This window comes from Bos javanicus, chromosome 1 (genome assembly GCF_032452875.1).
Source record: "Bos javanicus breed banteng chromosome 1, ARS-OSU_banteng_1.0, whole genome shotgun sequence".
NCBI classification, from domain to species: domain Eukaryota; kingdom Metazoa; phylum Chordata; class Mammalia; order Artiodactyla; family Bovidae; genus Bos; species Bos javanicus.
Genome location: NC_083868.1, coordinates 90,612,387 through 90,631,541, shown reverse-complemented (window position 1 = coordinate 90,631,541; position 19,155 = coordinate 90,612,387).

Sequence of the window (19,155 nt, the reverse complement as noted above, 5' to 3'; positions counted from 1 at the left end):
GATGGAATTCCAGTTGAGCTATATCAAATCCTATAAGATGATACTGTGAAAGTGTTGCACTCAGTATGCCAGCAAATTTGGAAAACTCAGCAGTGGCCACAGGACTGGAAAAGGTCAGTTTTCATTCCAATCCCAAGGTAGGGCAGTGTCAAAGAATGTTCAAAGTACCATACAATTGCACTCATCTCACACATTAGCAAAGTAATAATCAAAATTCTCCAGGCCAGGCTTCAACAGTACATGAACAATGATCTTCCAGATATTCAAGCTAGATTTAGAAAATGCAGAGGAACCAGAGATCAAATTGCCAACATCCGTTGGATCATCAAAAAAGCAAGAGAGTTCCAGAAAAACATCTACTTTTGCTTTATTGACTATGCAAAAACTTTTGACTGTGTGGATCACAAAACTGTGAAAAATTCATGAAGAGATGGGAATACCAGATCACCTGACCTGCCTCCTGAGAAATCTGTATGCAGGTCAGGAAGCAACCGTTAGAACTGAACATGGACCAATAGACTGGTTTCAAATAGGGAAAGGAGTACATCAAGGTTATATTTTGTCACCCTGCTTATTCAACTTAAATGCAACTTATATCATGCGAAATATCTGGCTGGATGCATACAAAATGGAATCAAGATTGCTGGGAGAAGTATCAATAACCTCAGATATGCAGATGACACCATCCTTATGGCAGAAACCAAAGAACTAAAGAGCCTCTTGATGAAAGTAAAAGAGGAGAGCGTAAAAGTTGGCTTAAAACTCAACATTCAGAAAACTAAGATTATGGCATCCGGTCCCATCACTTCATGGCAAATAGATGGGGAAACAGTGGAAACAGTGGCAGGCTTTATTTTTTTGAACTCCAAAATCACTGCAGATGGTAACCACAGCCATGAAATTAAAAGATGCTTGTCTCTTGGAAGAAAAGCTACAACCAACCCAGATAGCATATTAAAAAGCAGAGTCATTACTTTACCAACAAAGATCCATCAATTCAAAGCTATGGTTTTATAGTCATGTATGGCTGCGTTTTGCTGGAGCAGCCATGAAGAGATACCCCACAACCAAGGTAAGAGAAACCCAAGTAAGATGGTAGGTGTTGCAAGAGGGCATAAGAGGGCAGACACACTGAAATCATACTCACAGAAAACTAGTCAATCTAATCACACTAGGACCACAGCCTTGTCTAACTCAATGAAACTAAGCCATGCCCATGGGGCAACCCAAGATGGGCGGGTCATGGTGAAGAGATCTGACAGAATGTGGCCCAGTGGAGAAGGGAATGGCAAACCACTTCAGTGTTCTTGCCTTGAGAACCCCATAAACAGTAGGAAAAGGCAAAATGATAGGATACTGAAAGAGGAACTCCCCAGGTCAGTAGGGCCCAATATGCTACTGGAGATCACTAGAGAAATAACTCCAGAAAGAATGAAGGGATGGAGCCAAAGCAAAAACAATACCCAGCTGTGGATGTGACTGGTGATAGAAGCAAGGTCCCATGCTGTAAAGAGCAACATTGCATACGAACCTGAAATGTCAGGTCCATGAAACAAGGCAAATTGGAAGTGGTCAAACAAGAGATGGTAAGAGTGAATGTAGACATTCTAGGAATCAGCGAACTAAAATGGACTGGAATGGGTGAATTTAATTCAGAATACCATTATATCTACTACTGCGGGCAGGAATCCCTCAGAAGAAATGGAGTAGCCATCATGGTCAACAAAAGAGTCCGAAATACAGTACTTGGATGCAATCTCAAAAATGACAGAATGATCTCTGTTCATTTCCAAGGCAAACCATTCAATATCACAGTAATCCAAGTCTATGCCCCAACCAGTAATGCTGAAGAAGCTGAAGTTGAACGGTTCTATGAAGACCTACAAGACCTTTTAGAACTAACACCCAAAAAAGATGTCCTTTTCATTATAGGGGACTGGAATGCAAAAGTAGGAAGTCAAGAAACACCTGGAGTAACAGGCAAATTTGGCCTCGGAATACAAAATGAAGGAGGGCAAAGACTAATAGAGCTTTGCCAAGAAAATGAACTGGTCATAGCAAACACCGTTTTCCAACAACACAAGAGAAGACTCTACACATGGACATCACCAGATGGTCAACACCAAAATCAGATTGATTATATTCTTTGCAGCCAAAGATGGAGAAGCTCTATACAGTCAACAAAAACAAGACCAGGAGCTGACTGTGGCTCAGATCATGAACTCCTTATTGCCAAATTCAGACTTAAATTGAAGAAAGTAGGGAAAACCACTAGACCATTCAGGTATGACCTAAATCAAATCCCTTATGATTATACAGTGGAAGTGAGAAATAGATTCAAGGGCCTAGATCTGATAGATAAAGTGCCTGATGAACTATGGACTGAGGTTCGTGACATTGTACAGGAGACAGGGATCAAGACCATCCCCATGGAAAAGAAATGCAAAAAAGCAAAATGGCTGTCTGGGGAGGCCTTACAAATAGCTGTGAAAAGAAGAGAAGCAAAAAGCAAAGGAGAAAAGGAAAGATATAAGCATCTGAATGCAGAATTACACAGAATAGCAAGAAGAGAAAAGAAAGCCTTCCTCAGTCATCAGTGCAAAGAAACAGAGGAAAACAACAGAATGGGAAAGACTAGAGATCTCTTCAAGAAAATTAGAGATACCAAGGGGATATTTCATGCAAAGATGGGCTCGATAAAGGACAGAAATGGTATGGATCTAACAGAAGCAGAAGATATTAAGAAGAGATGGCAAAAATACACAGAAGAACTATACAAAAAAGATCTTCATGACCCAGATAATCACGATGATGTGATCACTGACCTAGAGCCAGACATCCTGGAATGTGAAGTCAAGTGGGCCTTAGAAAGCATCACTACAAACAAAGCTAGTGGAGGTGATGGAATTCCAGTTGAGCTATTTCAAATCCTGAAAGATGATGCTGTGAAAGTGTTGTACTCAATATGCCAGCAAATTTGGAAAACTCAGCAATGGCCACAGGACTGGAAAAGGTCAGTTTTCATTCCAATCCCAAAGAAAGGCAATGCCAAAGAATGCTCAAACTACTGCACAATTGCATTCATCTCACATGATAGTAAAGTAATGCTCAAAATTCTCCAGGCCAGGCTTCAGCAATACGTGAACTGTGAACTTCCTGATATTCAAGCTGGTTTTAGAAAAGGCAGAGGAACCAGAGATCAAATTGCCAACATCCGCTGGATCATGGAAAAAGCAAGAGAGTTCCAGAAAAACATCTATTTCTGCTTTATTGACTATGCCAAAGCCTTTGACTGTGTGGATCACAATCAACTGTGGACAATTCTGAAAGAGATGGGCATACCAGACCATCTGACCTGCCTCTTGAGAAACCTGTATACAGGTCAGGAAGCAACAGTTAGAACTGGACATGGAACAACAGACTGGTTCCAAATAGGAAAAGGAGTACGTCAAGGCTGTATATTGTCAACCTGCTTATTTAATTTATATGCAGAATACATCATGAGAAATGCTGGACTGGAAGAAACACAAGCTGGAATCAAGATTGCTGGGAGAAATATCAATAACCTCAGATATGCAGATGACACCACCCTTATGGCAGAAAGTGAAGAGGAACTAAAAAGCCTTTTGATGAAGGTGAAAGTGGAGAGTGAAAAAGTTGGCTTAAGGCTCAACATTCAGAAAACGAAGATCATGGCATCCGGTCTGACCACTTCATGGGAAATAGATGGGGAAACAGTGGAAACAGTGTCAGACTTTATTTTTCTGGGCTCCAAAATCACTGCAGATGGTGACTGCAGCCATGAAATTAAAAGACGCTTACTCCTTGGAAGGAAAGTTATGACCCACCTAGATAGCATATTCAAAAGCAGAGACATTACTTTGCCAAGAAAGATCCATCTAGTCAAGGCTATGGTTTTTCCTGTGGTCATGTATGGATGTGAGAGTTGGACTGTGAAGAAGGCTGAGTGCTGAAGAATTGATGCTTTTGAACTGTGGTGTTGGAGAAGATTCTTGAGAGTCCCTTGGACTGCAAGGAGATCCAACCAGTCCATTCTGAAGGAGATCAGCCCTGGGATTTCATTGGAGGCAATGATGTTGAAGCTGAAACTCCAGTACTTTGGCCACCTCATGTGAAGAATTGACTCATTGGAAAAGACTCTGATGCTGGGAGGGATTGGGGGCAGGAGGAGAAGGGGACGACAGAGGATGAGATGGCTGGATGGCATCACTGACTTGATGGATGTGAGTCTGAGTGAACTCTGGGAGTTGGTGATGGACAGGGAGGCCTGGCGTGCTGCAATTCATGGGGTCACAAAGAGTAGGACACGACTGAGCGACTGAACTGAACTGAACTGATGGATGTGAAAGTTGGACTATAAAGAAAGCTGAGTGCTGAAGAATTGATGCTTTTGAACTTTGGTGTTGGAAAAGACTCTTGAGAGTCCCTTGGACTGCAAAGAGATCAAACCAGTCCATCCTAAGGGAAATCAGTCCTGAATATTCCTTGGAAAGACTGATGCTGAAGCTGAAACTGCAATACTTTGGCTACCTGATGTGAAGAATTGACTCATTTGCAAGACTCTGATGCTAAGTAAGATTGAAGGCAGGAGGAGAAGGGGATAACATAAGATAAGGTGGTTGGATGGCATCACCAACTCGATGGACATGAGTTTGAGCAAGCTCTGGGAGTTGATGATGGACAGGGAATCCTAGCATGCTGCAGCTCATGGGGTTGCAAAGAGTCAGACATGACTGAACGACTGAACTGAACTGACTCTGCATATAAATTAAATAAGCAGGGTGACAATGTACAGCCTTGATGAACTCCTTTCCAATTCTGAACCAGTCCATTGTTCCATGTCTATTTCTAATTGTTGCTTCTTGACCTGCATACAGATTTCTCAGGAGGCAGGTAAATTGGTCTGGTATTCCCATTTCTTTAAGACTTTTCTAGTTTGTTGTGATCTATAAAGTCAAAGGCTTTAGTGTAGTCAATAAAGCAGAAGTAGATGTTTTTCTGGAATTCCCTTGCTTTTTCTGTGATCCAACAGATGTTGGCAATTTGACTTCAGGTTCTTTTGCCTTTTCTAAATCCAGCTTAAAATTTGGGAGTTCTCAGTTCACATACTGTTGAAGCCTAGCTTAAAGGATTTTGAGCATTACCTTGCTGGCGTGTGAAATGAGCATAATTGTGCAATAGTTTGAACATTCTTTGGCATTGCACTTCTTTGGGATTGGAATGAAAACTTTTCCCAGTCCTGTGGCCTTTGCTGAATTTTCCAATTTAGCTGGCATATTGAGTGCAGCACTTTCACAGCATCATCTTTTAGTATTTGAAACAACTCATCTGGAATTCCATTACTTCCACTAGCTTTGTTCATAGAGATGCTTCTGAAGGCCCACTTAACTTTGAATCTGGGTCTACATGAGTGATCACACCATCGTGATTATCTGGTTTGTGAAGATCTTTTTTGTATAGTTCTGTGTATTCTTGCCACGTCTTCTTAATATCTTCTTCTTCTGTTAGGTCCATAGCATTTCTGTCATTTTTGTGCCCATCTTTGCATGAAATATTTCCTTGATTTCTCTAATTTTCTTGAAGAGATCTCTAGTCTTTCCCATTCTGTTTTCCTCTATTTCTTTGCTTTGTTCACTTAGGAAGGCTCTCTTATCTCTCCTTACTATACTTTGGGTCTCTGCTTTCAGCTGGGTTTATCTTCCCATCTCTCTTTTGCCTTTTGGTTCTCTTGTTTTCTCAGCTACTTATAAGTCCTCCTCATACAACTATTTTGCCGTTTTGCATTTCTTTTACTTTGGAATGGTTTTGATCACTGGCTCTGGTACAATGTTACAAACCTCCATCCATAGTTCTTCAGGCTCTCTGTCCACCAGATCTAACCCCTTGAATCTCTTGTCACTTCCACTGTATAATCACAAGGTATTTTATTTAGGTCATATATGAATGGCCTATTTGTTTTCCCTATTTTCTTCATTTAAGTCTGATTTTTGCAAGAAAGAGTTCATGTCTGAGCCACAGTCAGTTCCTAGTCTTTTTTTTTGGCTCACTGTATGGAGCTTCTCCATATTCAGTGCAGAGAATGTAATCAATATGATTTCAGTATTGACCATCTGGTGGTGTCCATGGGTAGAGTCTTCTCTTATGCTGTTGGAAGAGGTTGTTTGCTATAACCAGTGCATTCTCTTGGCAAAACTCTGTTAGCTTTTGCCCTGCTTCATTTTGTTCTCTAAGGCCAAACTTTCCTGTTACTCCAGCTATCTCAGGCTTAAGTATATACATATCCCCTCTCTCTTGAACCTCCCTCCTACCCCCACTGCTTTCCCACACCTCTAGGTCATCACAGAGCATCGGTTGGGGTTGGGCTCCCTGTTTTAAGTAGCAGCTTCCCACTAGCCATCTCTTTTACAGAAGACTCTTGAGAGTCCCTTGGACTGCAAGGAGATCCAACCAGTCCATTCTGAAGGAGATCAGCCCTGGGATTTCTTTGGAAGGAAAGATGCTAAAGCTGAAACTCCAGTCCTTTGGCCACCTCATGCGAAGAGTTGACTCATTGGAAAAGACTCTGATGCTGGGAGGGATTGGGGGCAGGAGGAGAAGGGGACGACAGAGGATGAGATGGCTGGATGGCATTATTGACTTGATGGACGTGAGTCTGGGTGAACTCCGGGAGTTGGTGATGGACAGGGAGGCCTGTTGTGCTGCGATTCATGGGGTCGCAAAGAGTCGGACATGACTGAGCGACTAAACTGAACTGAACTGAACTGAATGTACGTATGTCCATGCTACTCTCTCAATTCCTCCCACACTCTCCTTCCCCTGCTCTCTCCAACAAGTCAGTATTCTAGTCTGTGTTTCTATTGTGCTGTGCTTAGTTGCTCAGTCAAGTCAGACTCTTTGCGACCCCATGGACTGTAGCCCACCAGGTTCCTCTGTCCATGGGGATTCTCCAGGCCAGAATACTAGAGTGGGTTGCCGTGCCCTCTTCCAGGGGATCTTCCCAACCCAGATAGAACCCAGGTCTCCAGCATTGCACAGATTCTCTACCATGTGAGCCACCAGGGAAGCCCTTGTTTCTATTCCTGCCTACAAATAGATTCATCAGTACCATACTGCGTTTGTTAAGAAGGATTCTGAGGAGCTATCTGAACTGAGAATAAAAGAGTGATTATATCTGGTTTTTACTAATCATAATGACCATAGGAGTAATAGCAAATATGTTACTGAGATGGTGTGCCAATTATAGGACTATTCTTCCAGCTCCAATTTTCGCTAAAATCTTAGAGAAAGAAACCTTTAAAGGAAACCTCCTATGTTTCTATTTTAACACCTGAAGGTATACAAAAGAAGTGGTTGCTTGTAAGTAATTGCTTCCCTCTTTGTTATAACATGAAAAGAAGAAATGGGAGGATCCATGGAGTTAGGATGGAGGTGGTAGAAATGGAGGGTGATTAAAAACAACCAGTGTGTTCACTAGGGAGGTAGATCCTGAATCAGAGATCCCTGACTGCTGCTGCAGACCACACTCAGAAGGACTGCTTTGCTTTAGTTACTAGGAAAAAATTTGATGAGTATTTTGGAAAGATTCTTTAATATAAAACTTTGTTTTTATATTAAAAACTTTGTTTTTCTTTGTGACTTATAATAGTGATTTATTGAGAAAATTTACTCTTTCCTCAATGACAAATGCAGTCCAAGCTTCAGGTGTATAATACTTTTTGAATAACTGTGAAATCAATGAGTCTTTCTTCATCAAAATGAAATCACGGATATACATTAAATAATTGTTTAAATAGGAAAGGAAAGAAAACCAAAATGGTTCTATTATTTCCCTGTTGAAAAGGCTTTTGTAATCAGTACAAGTCTTTCAATGGTGGCTTCTTTAATCATTTGGTTGGTATAAAACCGTAAGTGACATGCCCTCGAAATCAACAAGAGAAGCCAGGAAGTCAATATTAAGTTCACTGTAAGAATATGACGAATTTGCTCTATTGTCTGGTCTCATTATATTCTTTGTCACAAAAATGAGTTATCACAGAATTATAATGTCTAGTATGTTCTTCTTTATAATACATTCTTATTCACATGACAAGAATTACGACAAGAGGAGAAAACGGACAAAATTAATCCACCCTCATGACAGAAAATATTGCATCAAATTAACTTGTGACAGGCAAGTATTTTTGTGAAGGCATTTATTGATGGCATCTGTCATATCAGTCTACCTACATCAGTTCTTTATGTGTCCCATCAAAGATCTATCATAAGTGGAATCCTGGAAAAAACATCTGAAAATGGTCTAGATGTAAAGAAAAGAAACAAAGGTCATTTTGTACATGATCTTTGGAGGAAATCCCTAGCTAAATCAATAACTTGGACTATACAGCACTTCTCGGGAACAAACACCATCCTACTTTAACCTTTGTTTGAGAACTTTCTACTTCTGGGTTTGACAGGAAAAGTTCATTTGAAAATTATGTATTAGGGAAAGGAAAGGAATAGGAAGATTTCAAACAATAAATTCCTTAAGGTACATTTGCTTTATACTTTCTATCTGGGTAGTAACCAACATAGAATAATCTCACAATAGTAGATATAATATGTAATGTTTAACCAAATCAAATTAGTTGAATTGAATGTGAAAATGCAATGTGGTTCATTCTAGGCAAGAGGGAAGTGATGCTGAGGATCAGTGACAATCAGATCAGATCAGTCGCTCAGTCATATCCGACTCTTTGCAATCCCATGAATCGCAGCACGCCAGGCCTCCCTGTCCATCACCAACTCCCGGAGTTCACTCAGACTCACGTCCATTGAGTCAGTGATGCCATCCAGCCATCTCATCTGTCGTCCCCTTCTCCTGCCCCCACTCCCTCCCAGCATCAGAGTCTTTTCCAATGAGTCAACTCTTCGCATGAGGTGGCCAAAGGACTGGAGTGTCAGCTTTAGCATCATTCCTTCCAAAGAAATCCCAGGGCTGATCTTCAGAATGGACTGGTTGGATCTCCTTGCAGTCCAAGGGACTCTCAAGAGTCTTCTCCAACACCACAGTTCAAAAGCATCAATTCTTCAGCGCTCAGCCTTCTTCACAGTCCAACTCTCACATCCACACATGACCACAGGAAAAACCATAGCCTTGACTAGACGAACCTTTGTTGGCAAAGTAATGTCTCTGCTTTTGAATATGCTATCTAGGTGGGTCATAACTTTCCTTCCAAGGAGTAAGCGTCTTTTAATTTCATGGCTACAGTCACCATCTGCAGTGATTTTGGAGCCCAGAAAAATAAAGTCTGACACTGTTTCCACTGTTTCCCCATCTATTTCCCATGAAGTGGTGGGACCGGATGCCATGATCTTCGTTTTCTGAATGTTGAGCTTTAAGTCAACTTTTTCACTCTCCACTTTCACCTTCATCAAGAAGCTTTTTAGTTCCTCTTTACTTTCTGCCATAAGGGTGGTGTCATCTGCGTATCTGAGGTTATTGATATTTCTCCCGGCAATCTTGATTCCAGCTTGTGTTTCTTCCAGGCCAGCGTTTCTCATGATGTACTCTGCATATAAGTTAAGTAAACAGGGTGACAATATACAGCCTTGACGAACTCCTTTTCCTATTTGGAACCAGTCTGTTTTTCCATGTCCAGTTCTAACTGTTGCTTCCTGACCTGCATACAAATTTCTCAAGAGGCAGATCAGGTGGTCTGGTATGCCCATCTCTTTCAGAATTGTCCACAGTTGATTGTGATCCACACAGTCAAAGGCTTTGGCATAGTCAATAAAGCAGAAATAGATGTTTTTCTGGAACTCTCTTGCTTTTTTGATGATCCAGCAGATGTTGACAATTTGATCTCTGGTTCCTCTGCCTTTTCTAAAACCAGCTTGAACATCAGGAAGTTCACGGTTCACATATTGCTGAAGCCTGGCTTGGAGGATTTTGAGCATTACTTTACTAGTGTGTGAGATGAGTGACAATAGATGACTATAATGTATATTTGTTCATATATGAATACCTTTGACAAAGGTAGCCTGGAATGAATGATGTAGAGATTTTTCAAAAGCAAAACATGTAATTATGTGTGATGAAGCAGAGAGATCACCAACATAGACCAAATAACTATCTTCAAAAAATTAGTTTCTTAAGAAGCATTTACTCTGGAGATTCACTAAACTCTAGGTTCTGGTCCATGGCACTATAAATTCAGAAGCTCATGCATGCTTTCCATACAGGAAAGTTCTCCAAGACTTGTGTGTCAAACCAGGAGACCAGTTTTATTACCTGTTTTGCTTAAAATGACTACTGTATTGAACCCATTCATTTTCAATGGTCCATGAAAGAAGATAACATATGTTTTTTTAAGGTACCCAGAAAACTAAATGGGAAAAATATTCCTCTTGTCATGAAGAAGAGAAAAACCTATTTCCACATTTTTGTGTGGGGGAAGTCACACCTCTAAAGAGAAGTATGACAACTTCCTCATCATGCCCCTATTAACTCTCATTTGGGTATGGATATAAGGTAGATGATAAATGAGAAAAGACACACATGAAGCTAATCAGACCCCCAGTGACTACAACAGCAGACCCAGCAGAATACAAGCTCCTCAAGCAGAGTTCTTATTGACTGATGCTTAAAAAATCTTTGTTGATCTTCCTCAGTCAGAAAATGCAAGTTAATGTGGTATTGTATCAATGTTTTCATGTCAGATTATATACTCATTTGATTTTCTTCTAAGATGAACACAAGTAGCATTCAGCTCAAGTGTCATTTCTGTAGGAAGTTATGAAACAAATTTATTATACACGCAGTAAACACCAGATTTTGAAAGTACACAAGTTGCAATTCAATCCTGGTTTTTAGAGTCATTCTGATGTCATTAAAACACACAAATAAGACATCTCTTCTTCCCAGGAAATGTAACCAATGGGCATTTACCATTATAATTACCTGCTTCTTATGGAGCACACACACACTAATTACCTGACTTAAATTTAGAATGAAAATTTGGGGGTTGGAATCATTATTCTGAAGACTGTTGTCTTTGCTTAAATGGAAAACTGTAATGAACTGATCAAATGAAATTGAATTTAAGTGCTTTGGGAATTGCTTAATATTTTTAACCAGTAGAACAATCTATCTTCTAAAGAAACTGGCATATTCATTGTAAACAATTAAATTTTGGAGACTGACTTATTACAGAGGCATATACTCTATTAAAGTCCTTTAAGATTACCTTTCACATTAAAACAAAAGAACAGCATCTTGTAAATATGTGATTCACTTATCCAAATCATTGTCTTAGTACATTATGAGAAATTTAGTAATATTTCATCACCAAAAATAGTAAAGTAGGTCTCAGCAGTTATTTCAAATGTAGTAAATGTAATAAAGCCCATTTTAGCAATTTGACACTAAGAAAACTTAATTTCAAGTTAGAAAATTAGGTGGATTCACACACATTACCTACAAGCCTACCATAATGTGGTAGGCTAACACTATGTGTCTAAGGGGAAAAGAATGCATTAGTTAAATCCTTGAATTTTAAATATTCTATAACCATACAAATGTTGACCTTCTCCATCAGTCTGACCTCCACAGATCTGCGGTGCTCATCTAAAGAAATAATGTAGGATGCCACTATGACTTGCTGTACTTCTAAATTTTCTATTTTGATAATCCTTTGAATATCTTGAAACATGTGGGGCTATTGTGTCATTGGCAGTTACTTTAATAGGGGATGGGGATATAGGTGCATGTACAAGTAAATCATTTGCACATTGCTGTTGGCTCTAAAATTATTCAGAATCTTTTGTTTTTAGCTGAGAATGGTAGGGCTTATCCTATTCATTTGGGGATGACACGTGTCCATTAATGATTTCTCCTTCCCCTACACCCACTTGCTGCCAGGCAGACACATCTTTAAACTTGCCCTGAACCCAATTCCACAGTTTGAGTGGTTGACTGCCTTCTTCCTTATGGATCTCTATGCCACATAGTCTTCCTTATACATCTCCAATGGTCCTGGGACATTCTTAATGAAGAACCAAGATTATTAGTTCCAATATAATTTAATATATATAATAATATAGAATAATATATATATAATAATATTGAATTCACTCACATTATGAGTAGAGAAGGCAATGGCGACCCACTCCAGTACTCTTGCCTGGAAAATCCCATGGATGGAGGAGCCTGGTAGGCTGCAGTCGATGGAGTCTCGAAGAGTCTGACATGACTGAATGACTTCACTTTCACTTTTCACTTTCATGCATTGGAGAAGGAAATGGCAGCCCACTCCAGTGTTCTTGTTGAGAAGGCAATGGCAACCCACTCCAGTGTTCTTGCCTGGAAAATCCCAGGGACGGGGAACCTTGTAGGCTGCTGTCTATGGGGTCCCACAGAGTCAGACACGACTGAAGCAACTTAGCAGCAGCAGCAGCAGCCAGTGTTCTTGCCTGGAGAATCCCAGGGACAGAGGAGCCTTGTAGGCTGCCACCTATGGGGTCGCACAGAGTCGGACATGACTGAAGCGACTTAGCAGCAGCAGCAGTACATTATGAGTATCCGGGACTTAGTTAGACTTGACTAGGGTTGAGGTAGGTCATGATCTCCTGGCCTCTCCTGTTTCTGCCCAGTCTCTTTCTTCCATCATCTCTCATCTCTCCCTTCTCCTCCTCAGGAGCAACAAGCAAAACCTTCCTCTTACCCAGTAAGGTAGCTTCATCCACATCAAGTTCCCTTCATTCTCAGGTGTCAGCTTCTGTACTGAGAAATAATCATGTTACCAAAAACTCATAGGTTCTTCTCTCTTAAGAGGAATCCTGTTGAGACTTAATCTCATTAACTTTCTATCACCCATATCCCCATGCACACAAATGATTTTCCTTAAATGTTTATTGAATGAACACTTCAATTCAGTTCAGTTCAGTTGCTCAGTCATGTCCGACTCTTTGCGACCCCATGAACTGCAGCATGCCAGGCCTCCCTGTCTATCACCAATTCCCAGAGTTCACTCAGACTCACGTCCATCAAGTCAGTGATGCCTTCCAGCCATCTCATCCTCTGTCGTTCCCTTCTCCTCCTGCCCCCAATCCCTCCCAGCATCAGAGTCTTTTCCAATGAGTCAACTCTTCACGTGAGATGGCCAAAGTACTGGAGTTTCAGCTTTAGCATAAGTCCTTCTAATGAACACCCGAGACTGATCTCCTTTAGGATGCACTGGTTGGATCTCCTTGCAGTCCAAGGGACTCTCAAGAGTCTTCTCCAACACCACAGTTCAAAAGCATCAATTCTTTGGCGCTCAGCTTTCTTCACAGCCCAACTCTCACATCCATATCTGACTACTGGAAAATCCACAGCCTTGACTAGATGGACCTTTGTTGGCAAAGTAATGTCTCTGCTTTTGAATATGCTATCTAGGTTGGTCATAACTTTCCTTCCAAGGAGTAAGCGTCTTTTAATTTCATGGCTGCAATCACCATCTGCAGTGATTTTGGAACCCCCAAAAATAAAATCTGACACTGTTTCCACTGTTTCCCCATCTATTTCCCATGAAGTGATGGGACCAGGTGCCATGATCTTAGTTTTGGGAGTTCACAATAAGCTGCTGAGTTTTAAGTGCAAGAGTCATGATATTAATTTGCTGTTATAGTGTTAATCGGTCGGTCATGTCTGACTCTTTGCAACTCCACAGGCTGTAGAACACCAGGCTCCTCTGCCCATGGAATTCTCCAGGCAAGAATACTGGAGTATATCACCATTCCCTTCTGCAGAGAGAGGATCTTCCAGATCCATAGATCAAACCCTGGTCTCCTGTATTGCAGGTGTGTTCTTTACCATCCAAGCCATCAGGGAAGCCCCATACTGGTTATGAAAGCTGGGAAAATAACAAAGCCCTCAGACTCTCATTTTCTTCATTTAGAAAATGAGAATGATAAAGTATGGTTGCCTTAAACCAAAATGGGTTGAGAGAGAGAAGTGAGAGAAAGAGAAAAAAATAACAGTTCAAGTAAAGCAAGAATTCTATCTACCATTTTACTCTTTAAAGTTGTGCCCATAGGTAATAGTATGAAATCTATATTGAACTCAATGATGGATGTAGGTTAAATCCATGGAAAGAATGGGGAAATGATTCCAAGGGTCTCTTGGCCTTTGACAAATGAAACATTGTTCAGGTGGCCTAACATGTTGTCATGATGACATATCTTCAACATTACCAAGAAAAATATTGAAGAATTAATAGGCAATCACTGAGAAACACTGACTAATGTGAAATTATAAGAACTGATAAAAATCTTCTCTACATAATTATGATTATAACCAGGAAGAGGATAGTCTGCTAAGTAAAATAGTTTTGTTTTTTTTTTTAATTTGTTGAAGTATCTCTAGCAGGGAAATACTGAATGATTTAATTTCTGAATGTAACCTCTACTTAATTCAAAAACATTATCATAGGCTTTATACATGTATTATTTGCATTACTGATAGATTCATTGTAATACAATTTGTTTAACTATACTGGGTCTACTAACATAACTTTTTATTATGTTTATGCACAAATTTCCATGAGTAATTCTAAAGACTCATAGAGCCAGAAAAATACATAAGGTCTTCTAGTCTCATCCCTTCATTTCCAACTAAGGAAATTGAGATATAGTTGCATTGCATTGCCCTATATGTGAATAGGAATTCAAAACTCTTGATTGCTAGAGATTCGTGATTCTTTTTCATCTCTTCCATCAGTGATTCTCAGCACTAGTTTACACATTAGAATCAACTAGGAAGTATTTTTAACATGGCTGTGCCTATGTGTCATCCTAGAGATTCTAAGTGAATTGGTCTGGGATGGGCTCTGTCATCTACATTTGTTCTAAAGTTCCGCAAGCCATTCAAATATATAGTCAGAGTTGAGAACCCATTTTGTATGTAGTGCTATTTACATGCTAAATAGCTTTCTGGAGGCAGAAGGCAGGGAAAGAAGAAAATACATTATACTGAAGTTTATCCTACTGCCCCCTCTGGAGACCATACTTGAAGTCTGACTCATAATTCACTGATTCTCAGGCCATGCTCTCACTGGCCTCTAATCAAAATGTGCTGTTACTAATATCAAATACTCAATTTCTTCTCTTAACTCAGAAAATGATTTTAAGTTAATGAAATAGAATGCTCTGGATTTAAAGTTTTTATCCTATAACTATTTCTATATCTGACAGATGTTAGAGATTATGCTAAAGTATAGCATATGATGGTATCTAATTAAGAAAAACATTTCTATTTATTTGCTTTAAATTTAGTGTGGCAATATTTTATTATTTTGCTAGTTGCTCAATAAGCACCATGGATTGCATATCTATTATCTTCTAAACAATATAGAAAGCACAACCTAAATTTCTTAATCTGTACCCTAACTGATTTCTGTTTCCAACCCCAGAAAGGTTTTAGTCCCTTTGACTAAAACAATCTTAAAACCAAAATACATATTGGATTGACTTAACTTTTTCTGATATAACTTTCCAGTAATCTGTTGTTGAGATATTTCCACTTTTCTATTCACAGTTTTCTCAGCTTTGTCTCATTCACTTTATCTTCTCTCTGAAAATCCTAGTTGAGCAAGATTCAAAAAATAAGCTAGAGTGACTAGATAACAAAAAAAGCCTGTACAAAGCTCTGGAATTAAAAGTGAAATGGCTGGCTTAGTGAATAAAAAGCAGATGTTAAGTACAGTCCATGAAAGGAGAGAGGATGTGAGCACTAAGAAATGAGACATCCAACCACCAGCCTACCGTCAAGATCGGATGATATCCTGTGTCACCATGGGGCTTCCTGCTTATCTGGCTAGGTCTTCTCATGCTAAACATTGCCCTGATCATCTCTAAAGCTACTGATTTGGGGCTATAAACTTCCTGATCAACACCAACTGCCAAATTACAAGGTCCTAAAAATACCACTTGAAAATTTTTGTTCAAAAAATTACATAACCCTCCTTTGCTGAGTTTTAAAGATCTACAGACTAACCTCAATCTATCTTTCATCTCTTCATTTTCACTGCTGAGGGAAATGAAGCCAAAATCAGAGTAGTAAATAGCAGTAAATATTCTGTGTCCAGTTTCCTAATTTAAACTATGCCTATCTCACACTTCTAGAGATTTTTATTAAAGGGACAATGTTGTGGTTATGCTGCCATTTGAACTGGACTTGGCAGTTATTAGAGATGAAAAAAATTAAAAAAGAGAGGAAAAACACTGAGATAATCATTTTGTCCACCTGGCAACCCTAGTGTTATGGGGAGTATGTCCCTGCCTCACCCTACAGGTTTGTAATTACTATGAACATGGTATATTATTAGTCATGATCCTACCATCCTGGCTAGAGATGAATGATCCAAATTGAACCAACAGAACCTTTCCCAGGATATATGGACTTGTGACCCAGTAGGTGGAGTGGTTTTTGGCCGTATTTCCTGCAATGAAGACAGCATCTAGAGCAGGAATGAAGAATGATATGAATAAACAGAGAAAAGCAATGATGAGAGGCAGAGGGATTTCTGAAGGTGTGTAAGTCAGGGACTCATGTATGTGGCCTGACTGCTTAGTGATGCTTCCCACGGCCTTGTTGTTCTATGAAATGGCCCTGTATATTTTGAATAATTCCCATCTTTTGCCTGAGTGAGTCCATTTGAGATGTTACCACTTGAAATCCAAGCAATACTAACTTATACACATGCTTTGAGACATGAGCTGTTGCAACTGGCAGATCAGATTGAGTCTGGTAAAATGGGAGACAAGTGAGGACTCCAAGATCCTGAGCTGAGCAGATGGCAGTCCTTGTTCCTTAGCAGCAAAGCAGTTGGTTCAGCCCTCACTGATTGTCTTTTGAGTGCAGACTATGTGCTCACAATATCCAGAGCAAGTAAGGACAAGAGACCCAGATTTAAGGGAACTGGAGAATGTTGGCTAACTTTTATAAACTGAAGTATGGTGTTAGGAAAGAAAGAAAGAAAAAAAAAAAAAATGCCACTTCTTGAAAGCAGTCCAGAATACCTAGAGGAGGAATCAAAGTTTAAGAGAAATGCTTGCTATCTACATCCGTGAGATCAAGGACTATCAGATAACCATGTATTTTTTTATGAATATGAGAAGAAAATAGATCTCCCACGCTGAAGGCAGGGGACTGTAAATACTAGAAATGGGAAGATAAAGGGCTGATAAGAGCCAGGGAACTCTGGGGAACCCAATCCTCCTTGGGTCTATAAGTGCACGACCCTCTATAACTCTCGTCTGACAAAGACAATGCTGCTTTACTTGGAAAGTAGTATTGGAGCAGCAGTCAACTTTCTAGGTATATTAAACCTGCCCAGCCTCCTCTCTTCTTCATCTATTCATATTTCATTGCATTCTAAGTCGCAGAGAAAGAACTCCCAGGGACAGTGTTTAAGAAACAGAAGTCAAAGGGCCCAAAGAGCCTGGACTTGACTTTCAAGGACAGACAGGATCTCTGCAGACAGAAAGAGGTGCCTAGAGAGGATAATCATGTCAAAAGATGAAGATGTCCACCTGTTGTAGGAGGAAGAATTACAGTCCAATGTAGCTGAGCAAGACACAGGGGAGCATAGAAAATCAAGATTATCAACAACATCCTGGGGTCTCAAGTACTTTTCAGAGGCTACTCAGAGAGTTCCTTTACTTATTCCTGACTTCTTAACCTCCTTTCTTATAAACACAGTTAATGGAATACTCACTGTTAGATAAGTAGAGAGTTGCTATAATTCATCTCAGCATACTTCTGGTTTCCTTTAAAACAAATCCCCAAATTCTTATTGGTAAAACATATTTACTACAAAAAAGCCTTGCAATGCAGGGTTTTTCTTAATTATACTATATAGAAATATGGCTGTCTCCATCTCCCCTTCTACAACCCATTTGTGCCAACACTAACAAACACAATAATGAGTGTATTTAATTTCACTACAATTAGAAAAAGTATCTTAAAAATGTATTTAAATTACCATCATTGAACTTGCTCAAAAAGCAAGGGTCAACAGTACCCTGAATATATATGTATATCGCTCTGTTGTTTCACTGTGGTGGCCAATAGTCTAATGTGCCTATTTAAATTAAAATTTCATTTCACAGACACATTAACCATATCTCAAGTGCCTAATTGCTACATGTGGCTAGCTGTTACTATATTAGACAGCATGACACAGAATATTTCTATCATCAAAAATGTTCAATTGAACAGCACTGGTTTGCACATCAATTATTTAGGATGACCTAGCAACTGTAAGGCTCGATAAAGTGGTTTCAAATCTTGTGCAATAAGCAAATAGGCTCCTCCAGGTTTTGAGGGGGACAAGAAGAAAAAACAGCAACATCCTGCAAACCAATTATCCTTCAATAAAAAATAAGTTAATTTTAAAGAAAAGAAAAAAAAAGAGGAATTAAGCTACAGAAAAACATCATAAAGGAACAGTAAGACTGACACTAAAATTAGCTAAACAAGGTCAGGACCAGCTTGGTGCTGATTTGACATTTCAGTAGTGTTTTCAACCTTCCTATTGGTCTTTTCTCAGCTAGAGTCTTTCCAGATTTAGTTGTTGTTCTAAAATCTCCTTCAGGATCCCTTTCTTATTTTTTTAAGTCACTGAAAAAGAATAAAACATCAAGATACAGCATGTCCAACAGTCATAAGAGGCTTGAACCAAAAGTCAGATCCAACAACGAACAATCATTTATTTTTTCAAGTGTCTAAACAAAACCAAGCCCAGCAAAGCCTCATAAGCAACCCTGTGGGGCAGTAGAGGGGAAAGGATGTGGGACCACCAGCAACCAGGCACTTAGAACACCGTTCGTGCTTAGGGCACCTCCACATACTAACCAAGCATTTGTCTCTGCCCTTAGAATAATTGCTTTCCGATGAACAGGAAATTTCCTCAGATGTCCTTTGAGATTTTGAACACATATCAGAGATCGAAACCGCAAACACTTGAGCGACCATTACTTGACTCTCCTTTTCACTTGCCCCCTGACTACTGGTTCACTCATGCTTCTCTACCTGGTGTCACTGGGATCCAAACATTACAATGAGCCAGCGTTTTCCTTTCTAACATAGTTGAAAGCTTAACATAGGCAAAATAA